At 45.6% G+C, this 12,162-nt stretch overlaps 1 protein-coding gene across 3 annotated transcripts in view; it reads right to left on the minus strand.

The window, feature by feature from the left end:
* Positions 1-1,412: 1,412 nt before the first annotated feature.
* MTMR9 (myotubularin related protein 9) overlaps positions 1,413-12,162 on the minus strand; it is a 36,921-nt gene continuing 26,171 nt past the window's right edge. For all 3 annotated transcript variants that reach the window (XR_007908415.1, XR_007908414.1, XR_007908413.1), the window contains 4 exons: positions 10,778-10,983; positions 7,906-8,055; positions 5,473-5,593; positions 1,413-3,510 (listed from right to left, as the gene is read on the minus strand). The gene's annotated coding sequence lies outside the window, so the exon portion shown is untranslated. The remainder of the gene's footprint in view (positions 3,511-5,472; positions 5,594-7,905; positions 8,056-10,777; positions 10,984-12,162) is intronic.

Genomic DNA, 12,162 nt, shown 5'->3' on the forward strand with positions numbered 1-12,162 from the left:
TGGGCCTTGGAGCAACCTGGGACAGTGGAAGGTGTCTCTGATCATTGCAGGGGGTTGGAATGAGATGAACTTTAAGGTCCCTCCCAACCCCACACTTTATGAAGGCAGCGAGGACCACATTGCACGTTTCTTGTGGGGTCCTGGCCAAGGATCCTTCTAGAGAGGGGCAAAGCTGCAGAAATCCAGAAACACGACATGGTTTGATGCAGTCCAGGCACTGCCTGATTTCTTAGACATCCAGCAAAACTGTAGGGAGCAGGAAGTTCTTAAGGGAGCTCTTAATGAGCGACCAGGAGGGATTAGAGAGCCTGGAGCAGTTTGTGCAAAGTATTTGGACTTAGGTCTGATCCCATGTCACACTTCCTAAATCCCTGAGCAGCCTCCTCCTGTGATAGGGTGTTGCAGCCTAGGAAGCAGGGCCTGATATGGGAATCCCAATCCTAAATCATGGTTATAATCATAGAATGGTTAGGGTTGGAAGGGACCTTGAAGGCCATTTAGGTTCTTCTGCTGTTTCTGGCTGAGGGAGGTGACTTCTGACAACATAAGGTGCTATCAGAAGGGGAAGTTTATGTGTTGTTCCCCTTCTCAGGGGAGCAGAGGATGTCCTCCTGCTCTTCTTAGGGATCAGTAGGATGTCCTCTGAAGGACAAAGGGGACAAGATGAGGGCAAACAGAACTCTGTCTTTGATGGATCAGTGATTTGATGGATCACAGCAAGTCTTCAGACAGAAGTTGATCAAATCCTCCTTTCCCTGAGTTGATCCTCATTGTCAACAGCATTTGTGCAAAGACCTTCCTTCTGCTGAGCTGTACTTCCAGCAAACAATGTTACTACATGTTTTTTCCCCTTATTCCAAACATATCTATCTTTCACAACCCCAAACATTAACTCCCAAGGAACAAAGGCTTTGAGATAAGATTAGCTTTGCCACAGAGGTGTTTATAAGCTCTTTTTTTCCCATTCCCTCCTGCTTATGAATTCCACCCCTTGGCAGGGAGGTTGAGATTGTTATGTAACAGCTTAGCTACTGTAATTAGAGGGCACAAAATTACATAGGAAGGAGGGACATTATGCAGTGTGGATGCTACACACTCACCTGAGTTTCAAAAGCACATGGGTTGAGTTTGTGGAGGAGAAAAACCTTAATGAGGAGTGACTGTGAATATACTGAGTGTGCAGATGCCTGGTTCAGAAAGTCCTTCAGCTGAAGATCACAGAGGTCTGTGAGAGTTTTGTGGGGAAAGAGCTGCTGGTAGAGACAAAGAAACTGGACTGGGATGATCTTTGCTTGATTTGCTGTGGTTGCTTTTATGCTCTTAGTCGGGTTCCCTGATGATGAGCAAAACCTGCAAGGAGCAGAGGAGGAGCCCACAGAGCTTTGCAAACAAACCACTCTCTATAAAAATGCTGTTTTCCAAGGCCATTTATTATAAGCAGAACACTGAGGCACAAGGAAACCCAGTGCAGTAATTATATTTGTGAAGTTCAGGTCATGTCCGTTTGCTGGACCCAATTGATTGTTATTCACACAATAGAGCCTTTTTTGTGCGGTGCTGAGCTTATCAGTCCCTAATTTAAAAATTATTTGTGCTTGAGTCATGTTTATCCTCCCTCTCTACAGTACTTTGAATCTGAAGGTGCTCCTGGAAGGCAAAACAACCTCCTCTTTTGACGTAAAGTTCCCATTTAACCATATTTTTTGAAACGTTGCCTGTGTTTTCTGAAGTCTGTTGAATTTCACAGTGTTCTGTAGATAACACTCTTTCCATCTTCGCTTAGTTCCTGCCCATAAACAGGTCTTAAATTGTTCACAGTGGGGAAGAGAGGAGATAAAACACCTTCCAGCTTTTGCTTTTTCATCTTCCTCCTTGTAGGAAGGCAAATGTCTAATTCTTTATTTATTCCTGAAGTTTTGCCATCATTAATTAGCACAGTAGATTGTGGTCTTAGAGGACTTTCTCCTTCTATCATCATGATGGGGCTCTGGATCTTCTGGTTTTTTGAATACTCAACCCCCTTTCTGCCATTATAACTCTCAGAAGTGTGCTCTTGGACCCCTTTAAGAATCCTTTCTTGGAGGTAGAAGAATTTTCCATCTGCCTGGGGACCAACCTGCTCTGAGAAGGACCTGGAGGTCCAGGTGGACAACAAGCTGTCCATGATCCAGCAGTGTCACTGACCATTAGGAAGAGCATTGCCAGCAGGTCAGGGAGGGGATCCTGCCTCTCTGCTCAGCCCTGGTGAGACACATCTGGAGTTCTGTGTCCAGTTCTGGGCTCCTCAGAGCAAGAAAGATATGGAGCTATTGGAGCAGGTCCAGTGAAGGGTGACAAAGATGATGAGGGGACTGGAGCATCTCCCTTACAAAGAAAGGCTGAGGGAGCTGGGGCTGTTCAGCCTCGAGAAGAGACACTGAGAGGGGACCTCATCCATGTCTGTAGGGTCTGCAGGGAGGGGGCAGAGGATGGACCAGGCTCTGCTCAGGGGGGCCCAGCAATGGGACAAGAGGCACAGGCAGGAATTGATGCCCAGGAAGTTCCACCTGAACATGAGGAAGAACTTCTTTGCTGTGCAGTGACTGAGCACTGAGCAGATTGTCACTGAGCACTGAGCAGAGAGGAGGTGGAGTCTCCCTCACTGGAGATATTCCAGAACTGTCAGGACACAATCCTGTGCCGTGTGCTCTGGGATGGCCCTGTTTGAGCAAGGAGGTGGGACCAGGTGACCCACTGTGGTCCTTTCCAACCTGACCCATTCTGTGAATCCGTGATGAGCTGCAGTCATGACACATTCCCTTATCCCAGGTTGCTCCAAGCTCCATCCAACCTGGCCTTGAACACTTCCAGGGATGGGGCAGCCACAGCTTCTCTGGGCAACTTTTGCCAGGGCCTCACCACCCTCACAGGGAAGAATTTCTTCCATATATCCAACCTAAATGTCCTCTCTTTCAGTTTGAACCCATTACTCCTTGTCCTGTCACCACAGTTCCTGACAAAGGCTCCTTCTCCAAATTCCTTGTAGGCCCACTACAAGGGAGGCCCACAAAGGTATACCAGGCTGTATTCCTGTGTTTTCCACAAGCTTTTGCCACTGCCCAGAGACAGGTTAATAAGGAAGTGGAGTTTTGTCTGGATTTTATACGCTCTTATGTCCCTCAGTCCTGATGAGCAACATGTCCAAGCTCCTGTTGTGTCCACATGTGCCACAACATCCACAAAGAGTGACCAGGGAGGGAGACTGAACTTGGCCTTGATGTGACAGCTCAGCCACACAGGATGTGAAAAGAAGAAACATCTTCTCCCTGTGGTGCTGAACTGGTTTGATGCTGATGCTCATCATCCCCAGCAGATGTGACACGGGCTGTGCCCAGGCACAGGGAGGTGTCACATCGAGTTGGCAGCACAGGAGAACCTCACACTGATCACAGCCAGGTCTCATCTTCCCTCTGTGAGTGACTGGCGTCGCTTCTGCACCCAAACATGTGTGTCACACTGGGTTGCTGCTTCCTTGGAGAATTAAAAAGGGGAAGATTTTAGTTAGAAGTAATTATTTTTTTAATTAAAAGAATGAGCTTGATGATCTTTGGTTCAATTAGATTTGTCTTGTCTATTTATTTTTTTTTATTCTAATGAGGGGTGAAGCACTGTGTGAACCACAGATGGTTTGTTTTTAAATACATTCCCCTGGCATCACTCCCCTCTCCATGAGCTCCAGCAAAGTGAAAACACAGGTGTTGGCCCTCCAGGTAGGCTGTGGAGGAGGAATGCCTCTGCTGGTGGCATCTCCCACCTGGAGATCACACTGTGTGTGAGATCCCTGCCTGAAAGGCCTCTCAGAGAAGGCAGAGCCTCTGCAGGAGGTTTAACTCCAGCACGGGGTGCTCACACCTTGGGGACTGCAATCACAGTAAAGAGAAATTCTTGCACTGCAATGGACCAGATTAAAGCCTCCAGTGCTCCCCAGGTGCTTCTGTGTTGCTGTTTTCTTATAATCAACATCTTTCTGTGACCAGGGAATAACAATCCTGCAAGGGCAGCTCCCCTCAGGACACACGGGAATTCTGCTCATGCACTGATGGCAGATAAACAATCTCCTCTCTTTTATATCCAAAGTTCTAATTTCCACCCTTGTGGTGATTGGTTCTACAGTCACAGAATCATTAAGGTTGGAAAAGACCTCCAAGATCATCGAGTCCAACTTTTGACCCATCACCACCTTGTCAACCAGACCAGAGCACTGAGTGCCATGTCCAGGTATTAAAGAGGGATGAGACACAATTAAGGACAGTCCACAGCAACAAGAGTTATCAAGAAACTGGGAAAAAGGGAAGGAAACAGCCCTGTGAAGAGCAGAAGTGGCTAGAGGTGAAAAGGGGACAATCTTACAGTGTGAAGCACCACCACCACCACAACAAAAAATCTCAAATATATTGATTTTGAAGGCATGTGCTCAAATAGTGACAAGATTAGTCATTAGCACCAACTTCTGGCTGTAAGGAAGTCCTGGGAAGGTCACCTAGGGAGGGAGCAGAGTTATGTTGCTATGAGATTTAAGAGCAGGTCAGGTCAGATCCATCAGCAGAGATGTGTTGAGTGGATCCTGTCTCACCCACCTGCTCTCTTCAGTTTTAGCACCTGGATCTCTCACCATTCCTTGCTGCTTCTCCAATAAACACGTAAAATAATGAGTGTTTATCCTGAGAATGTACCCCAAAATGCCACTGATTGGAGTTCTGAAGTACACAACCCTCAAGAAGTCCCGACCTGCACTGCAACCAGCCAGCAGGGATTCCTGCATCTCCAAGGGATACATTTGTTATTTTGGGGAAGAAAACAGCTTCGTTTGTTCCCTGAACACTCTCCTCTACTTCCCCATTTATGCACTGCCTTGCACCTTCACATCTAAGCAAACAAAATGGATGAAGGAAGCGTCCCAAATATAACAATGATTTAACTGAGGGGAATGAGGGACTTCTGAGGGAAAATTCAGGCCCTGAGTCACACCCTCCATGGGCATCTGCCTGTGCAGAGGCCATAATGTTGCTAAGAAATCCACAGCAAGTTGTCACCTGCCCTCAAGCAGGGATTTCACACCTCAGAGTGGATACAGGGAGCTCACAGGGGGCAGTGCTGTAATTTAAAGTGACTTTCCCTTCTTTTGGTGACAAGGCCAGGTTGGACATGGCCCTGGGCAACCTGGTCTAGTGGAAGGTGTCCCTGCCCATGGCAGGGGGCTGGAACTAAATAAGCTTTAAGGTCCCTTCTGACCCAAACCATTCTATGATGACTTTTCCAGTTTTCCAGCAGTGCTAAAAACACCACATGGAAGACTAAGGACAGAAACAGTAAGTTTCAGCCAATCTCTCTGCCCTTCACACCTTCTATAAAGGCCAGATATTCATCCTTGTAACAAAAATGAATAACCACAGCTAGAAACAAAGGCAGAAGGGAAAGGTTATAAACCCTCACCAGCTGTTTTTGCAGAACTGGATTCACCAACGTGTCTGGAGTGCACAGAACATTCATTTTCCTTCCTTCCTCACTGGCCTTCACAGAGCAGGTTTCCACACGGGGATTCATTTCAAGTAGGCTATGGAAACAAGATGCATAATTAGTGCAGCTAATGACAAGGATGAGTTTCCAGTCTAAGCAGGAGCAGATCAAGCACTCTCAGGTCAGCAGGAGAGAGTTTGTTCACGGTAAATCATGGCCTGTTTTCCCAAAGGTCTGTGTCCTCTAAACAACACAAAAGCTGGTATGAAAACAAGCTCCCCCAGGTCTCTGAGGTGAGCAGATGTTGCAGGAGAAAAGGGTTTTGATGGGAAGGATTTTCCAACCCCAGCAGTGCAGCATCTGCTGCACCACCCTGAGGCAACCCCGCAGTTGTTGGGATGCTCAGCCAAGAGCAAAGAGACCACCCTAACAGCCTTTGTGTATGGATGGAGCCCCTGATGCTGGGGAGGAGAAGGTTTGGAAAGCACAGAATGCAAGTCAGGTCTTGAAAAAACATCTTTGTGCCGTGGTTTTTGTAACTTTGCCTCACGGTCAATGCAATGATGTAACTTCCTAAAAAGCCGAGAAACCAAGAAAACGGGAAATGACCATCTGATCCAGAAGGAATGGTCTGCTGTGGGTTTTTTTGTGGTTTACATTCCTTGAAGATGGATTAGAGTTTCTTGACTAAAGCATCAGCATACGCAATCTTTTCACCTGGTGAGCACACAGCTCTCAGATTAAAAGGGCAATTCTTCCCCTTTTTTATAATTACATTTATTGTGCAGGAAAGGTTCTGCATCACCTCAGTCCCTTCCTCACAGGCAGGAGTGACAAGGCACCTCAGTGTAAGGTTGACATCACAATCTCCCTGTAGATGTGGTCTCTCAGGACCATTTCACTAGTTGGTGCCAAACACCCTCTGTAATTAGCAGGAACACAGAGTATTGACCCAAACCCCACAGCTCTGCATTTGGAAAGCACAGAATGCAAGTCAGGTTTTGGAAAAACATCTTTGTGCTGTGGTTTTTCTAATTTTGCTTCACTGTCAATGCAATGATGCAGCTTCCTAAAAAGCTGAGAAACAAAGCAGAGAAGGAAAATCCTGTAATGAGTGAAAGGTCACTTTCCCAACTCTATTTACTGAGCACAATTTTGTTAAATAGACTTTGGAGTATAAAGAGTGAGTTTATGAAAAGGACTCGGGTTTCACCTGATAACATAACAAAAAGCTTTCCTGTCAGGGGTCAAACCCTGTAAAATGTGTGACTTGCTAGATCTGGGAGTTGATTCACAACTGCTCAGTGTGGAATCAAAATCACTGAGTGGTTTGGGTTGGAAGGGACCTTAAATACCATCCAGTTCCAACCCCCTGCCATGGGCAGGGACACCTTCCACTACCCCAGGTTGCTCCAAGCCCTGTCCAACCTGGCCTTGGACACTTCCAGGGATCTGGGGGCAGCCACAGCTTCTCTGGGCAACCTGTGCCAGGGCCTTCCCATCCTCACAGGGAAGAATTTTTTTCTAATATCTAATCTAAACCTACCTTCATTTTGAATCCATTCCCCCTTGTCCTGTCACTCCACACCCTCATGAAAAGTCCCTCTCCAGCCTTCTTGGAAGTCCCCTTTAGGTACTGTAAGTCTGTAGCTCATAATGGTCCAGGGAAACACTGGGTTTCATTGCTCTTGAACAGGGCAACCTCCATGAACCACCCTGAGAAAAGCCTGCTAAAAACACATCCAGGCATTCCATGAAATATGCCAGGTCTCAGGGACTTAAATCCCTCATCCCTCAAGTGTCCTGATCAATTAACCTCAAAACTCACACTCTAAAATAAAGCTGGTTCTGATGGGAGATTCCAGAGGGAAATTTCAGGCAGAAAAGTTGAAATGCATTTAAAATTAAATCCAAACCGGCCATCTTTGCAAACCAGAGCCCTTTCCACACCTGCAAAACCATTTTTCAGGAGCTGGGAGTGTGCTGGATGCTCCAGGAACAGGCAGGCACCTTTCCCACAGCCTCTCCAGCCTCTCCCAGCTGTCCAGCCCATGGAGCAGCCAGCAGGAGCTTGCAGGGTGCCAGGGAAAAATCTGCCTAAGAATTCCTTGCCTTCAAGGCATCATGTTACTAGCCAGGGAGAGGTAAAAGCATTTAGGAATTCCATTTTCCAGCCAGTGCTAGTGGATAATCACTATAATGTAGTATGATGAGGCTGCAAACTTTGTTCTTGGAATTTAATAGTCTTTTTATTGAAATAAAAGCAGGTTATTCCTTCTTCTTATGTGACATCTCTGAGGCAACAGGTGCTGTAGGTCGGATTTTCTGGATCTTTTTGCATTTCATAGAATCACTTAGGATGGAAAAGACCTTCAAGATCTTCAAGTCCAACCTGTGACTGATCCCCACCTTCTCACCCAGCCCAGAGCACTGAGTGCCACATCCAGTCATTCCTTGGACACCTCCAGGGATGAGGACTTCACCACCTCCCTGGGCAGCCCCTTCCAATGTTTGACAACCCTTTCCATGAAGAAATTCTTCCTGAATTTACAGTATTATCTGTAGGACAGACAATAAAGCTGGAATTATATTTTATTTCATTAGTATAGTTTTGCTGTCATTTTCCTGCAGACTGAACTGTAATTGCCATTTTTCCACCCTCCCACTGGCAAGATGAGGATTGTTGGGATGGGGAAGGGAACTGCCTGCTGCCTTCAGCTCTTGATTTATCCACAGCTTTTTGTTGCAGCAAGATATAAACATACATCAGCATATGCTTTAGCTGAAAACCAGAGCTTGCCAACTCAAGCAGGTTGGGAATTTTCCATCCAGGGAAAGAGCAATCTCAGCAAAAAAAAAAAAAAAAAATAAAAAAATAAAAAAATTCTCCTTGGGGACAAAAAGGCGGTTTTGCCTAAATAATTCAATTTTCATTCTCCTTAAATAAAAGTCTGGAGTCTGGGAAATATCCCTAGAATGGTTTGGGTTGGAAGGGACCTTAAAGATTATATCATTCCAATCCCCTGCCATGGGCAGGGACACCTTCTACTAGACCAGGTTGCTCTGGTCCCATTGCCTATAATCTCCCCTTTAAATATCCATGGATTATGGTTGCTGGAGGTGCTGGTACCTTTGTTCTGACCAGCCTGGTCCTTGTTACACACTTCCTGAAGCCGGCTCAGCTCTGTGTCTCATGGAAGCTCCTGGGCAGGAGCCCAGGGCATGAAAATATGACACATGAAGTATCCCAGGCCCCTCTGAGGGCACAGCTCACTGAGCTGGAACCTTCAGCTCAGCAGCCCAAAAAAGGAATCCTGAAATATTAAAAATGTTTTTGTTAAAGGTAATACTCAGGAAATACTCTGTGGAGCTCAACTAAATCAAGGAAAAAGGGTGTAATACAAAAAAAAAAAAGACATATTTAGGTCTTAATTTTCATTCAGGACAAAGATGAACATTAAAGTATCAGGGGAAAACCTTTCAGAGAGTTCTGATAAGCAAAATAAAACCCTCCAGTGCACACACAGAGATCTCCCCAGCCCGGAGATCAGAGGCAGAGCCAACTGTGTCTGACAGGGATTAATCACATCCCTTCCCGCCTGGCTGGGCAGGACCCAGGCACAGCTCCGGGGCAGGAGGAGACCCTACACAAACACTGGGCCCGGATATGCACTGAGACAAAAGAATAAAGCACTCGGGCGTCACTATTTAGACGCAGGGATGGTTTGTTGTCAAGCCCGCCAACAAAAAAAATCCCTGGAATTTGCTGTGAATATAAGACAAGAATCAGTTCAGGGTTGGGGTAGAGCCTGCTTATTTTTTAATTTTATTTTTAATTTTATTTTTTAATTTTTATTTTTAATTTTATTTTTTAATTTTATTTTTAATTTTTATTTTATTTTTTAATTTTTATTTTTAATTTTATTTTTTAATTTTATTTTTAATTTTTATTTTTAATTTTATTTTTAATTTTTATTTTTAATTTTATTTTTTAATTTTTATTTTTAATTTTTATTTTTTAATTTTATTTTTTAATTTTTATTTTTAATTTTAATTTTAATTTTATTTTTTAATTTTTATTTTTTAATTTTATTTTTTAATTTTTATTTTTATTTTTATTTTTTAATTTTTATTTTTTAATTTTAGTTTTTAATTTTTAGTTTTTAATTTTAGTTTTTAATTTTATTATTTTATTTTTAATTTTACTTTTTTTTTCACCTCTTACAAAATGCTGAATGAAAACGTTCAAAGTTCAGAGAGCAAACAAAGCAGGGCTGGCCACTATTTCCAAAGCTTCCAGACACGAACAAATGGCCAGTAACTAAAAACTCAGCTCACAGAGTGTAGAAATCTTGGAAAATCGTGCTATAACAGAGGGGAAAATCCTTTGCTGGCTATGGAATCCGAGTGCTCACAACTCCTGGCTCTCAAGTGCCTAATTGAGTTTGAAAGGACTGTTAAGCACCATTCACCAAACCAGCTGTCCCTCTTGAAAAGAGGGAAAGCTTCAGGAGGAAAATAAACACAAAGCAGTCTCTTGTTCCACTGCAGAGCCTTGAAAAAGTGCAGTTAATGCCCTTGGAGAGGCAAAGCCGCGGAGTGTCTGCTACAGATTGAACAGAATCTGCCAAAAATAGTCAAATTAAAGGGTCATGTGACATTCTGTGCCATCTCAAAGGCCACCAGCAGCCGGGTTGGACTCCACAGAGTCATGCATTCCATGGGTTGGAAGGGACTTTAAAGATCATCTCATTCCACCCTCCTGCCATGGGCAGGGACACCTTCCAATAGACCAGGCTGCTCCAAGTCCCATCCTACCTGACCTTGGACACTTGCTGTTAAGGGAGTAAAATGTAGCCAGACTGAAATGTTATTTTAAAAATTAAATTAAACTCAAATGTTTTTAGCAATCCTCGAAGTTACTTTAATCAAACGGGGAACTTCCAGCTGAAGCTTCCAGTACTGTCAGAAAATCCATGAACACACCTTTTCTCATTCATGCTTAAAACAAAACTTGTGAGTAAAACGTTCCCTTTATTATCATAGAATGGTTTGGGTTGGAAGGGACTTAAAAACCCCACCTTGTTCCATCCCCCTGTCATGAGCAGGGACACCTTCCACTAGCCCAGGTTGCTCCAAGCCCCATCCAACCTGGCCTTGAACACTTCCAGGGATGGGGCAGCCACAGCTTCTCTGGGCAACCTGTGCCAGGCCCAAACCACCCTCACAGGGAAGAATTGCTTCCAGTGAAATGACTTCCAGTGGTCCTTTTCAACCTTACCTATCGTGTCATTCCATGATTTTCCAGGCTAATAGATCTCAGACTTCCATCATATCACCTCAGCAATCCATTTTCCAGGCTGAGTTGTCTGCCACCAAACAGAAGGGAAGTAAGAACCTCTACCATGACCCCGTGGCTGCTCCAAGGAAGGGCACTGTGCATCCAGCCCAGCCCTGCAGTCAGGGCAGACACACTCACCTGGGATGCTGCAGAGGGAAAAAGAAAAGATTCTGTTGTCCCCATGACCCTGAGAGTGCAGAGAGTGGAAGAAAAGGGTGTTTTCAGCTCAGGAAGGACGTGCTTGGAGCACCCAGGGCTTTGCTGTATCTGCTCAGCTGAATCAATGTAAATCCAAGAATGATTTAGGTTGGAAGAGACCTCCAAGATCATCAAGTCTAACTTGTGACTGATCCCCATCTTGTCACCCAGCCCAGAGCACTGAGTGCCATGGCCAGTCATTCCTTGGACACCTCCAGGGATGAGGACTGCACCACCTCCCTGGGCAGCCCCTTCCAATGTTTAAAAATCCTTTCCATGAAGAAATTCCTCCTGATATCCAATCTGAGCCTCCCCTGGTGCAACTTGGGGCCTTTTCCCCTTGTCCTGTCCCTTGTTCCCTGGGAGCAGAGCCTGATCCCCCCCAGCTCCCCCCTCCTGTCAGGTTGTTGCAGAGAGCCAGAAGGTCCCCCCTGAGCGTCCTTTTTTCCAGGCTGAGCCCCTCCAGCTCCTTCAGCCACTCCTGGTGCTCCAGCCCCTTCCCCAGCTCTGTTCCCTTCCCTGGACACACAGTAAAGTTCTCTTCCAGACCAGGATCACACCAGGATGGCAGATCCCCCAAGGGATCAGAAGTGGTTCCATAAACCATTCCCTTCCTCCAGCACCGAGCCAGCACTTGGAGCATTAAACTGGCATAGAATCAGCAGAGTGAGCAAAAAGCTGGCCCTGAACCACCCCATCCTCTGGGTTCAGCTGGAATCCAAGGCCTCCCTGATACAGCCCAGCTGGAAAACTCTCCTCCCAGAGCTCAGGAGGTTGCCTGCTCATGGGAAAGAGCACAAAGCCCTGCAAGATAAGAAAGGTAAAACCAAGGACAGAGGTAGGAACGTCAATGTGATGGCAGCAGCTCCAAGGGGCAAGAGTAAAACCATCAGTATGGGAAGGCAGAAAATCCTAAAGGGAAGAAAACTCAAGCCCAGATGGGTGAATGGCATCTCAGCAGCGTGGATGTTCCATTCCAACAACCAGCTGAGGGTGATCCTCCCACCCAGTGAGCACCAATGTGGGCAGCAATGACACCTTGGGTGTCTTTCTCTGGTCAGCACAGCCTTGGAGCTCACTAAGCCAGGTTGGACAGGGCTTGGAGCAACCTGGGATAGTGGAAGGTG

The sequence above is a fragment of the Manacus candei genome, unplaced genomic scaffold (genome assembly GCF_025592945.1).
Source record: "Manacus candei isolate 608988 ecotype Guabito, Panama unplaced genomic scaffold, ASM2559294v1 h1tg000007l, whole genome shotgun sequence".
NCBI lineage: Eukaryota > Metazoa > Chordata > Aves > Passeriformes > Pipridae > Manacus > Manacus candei.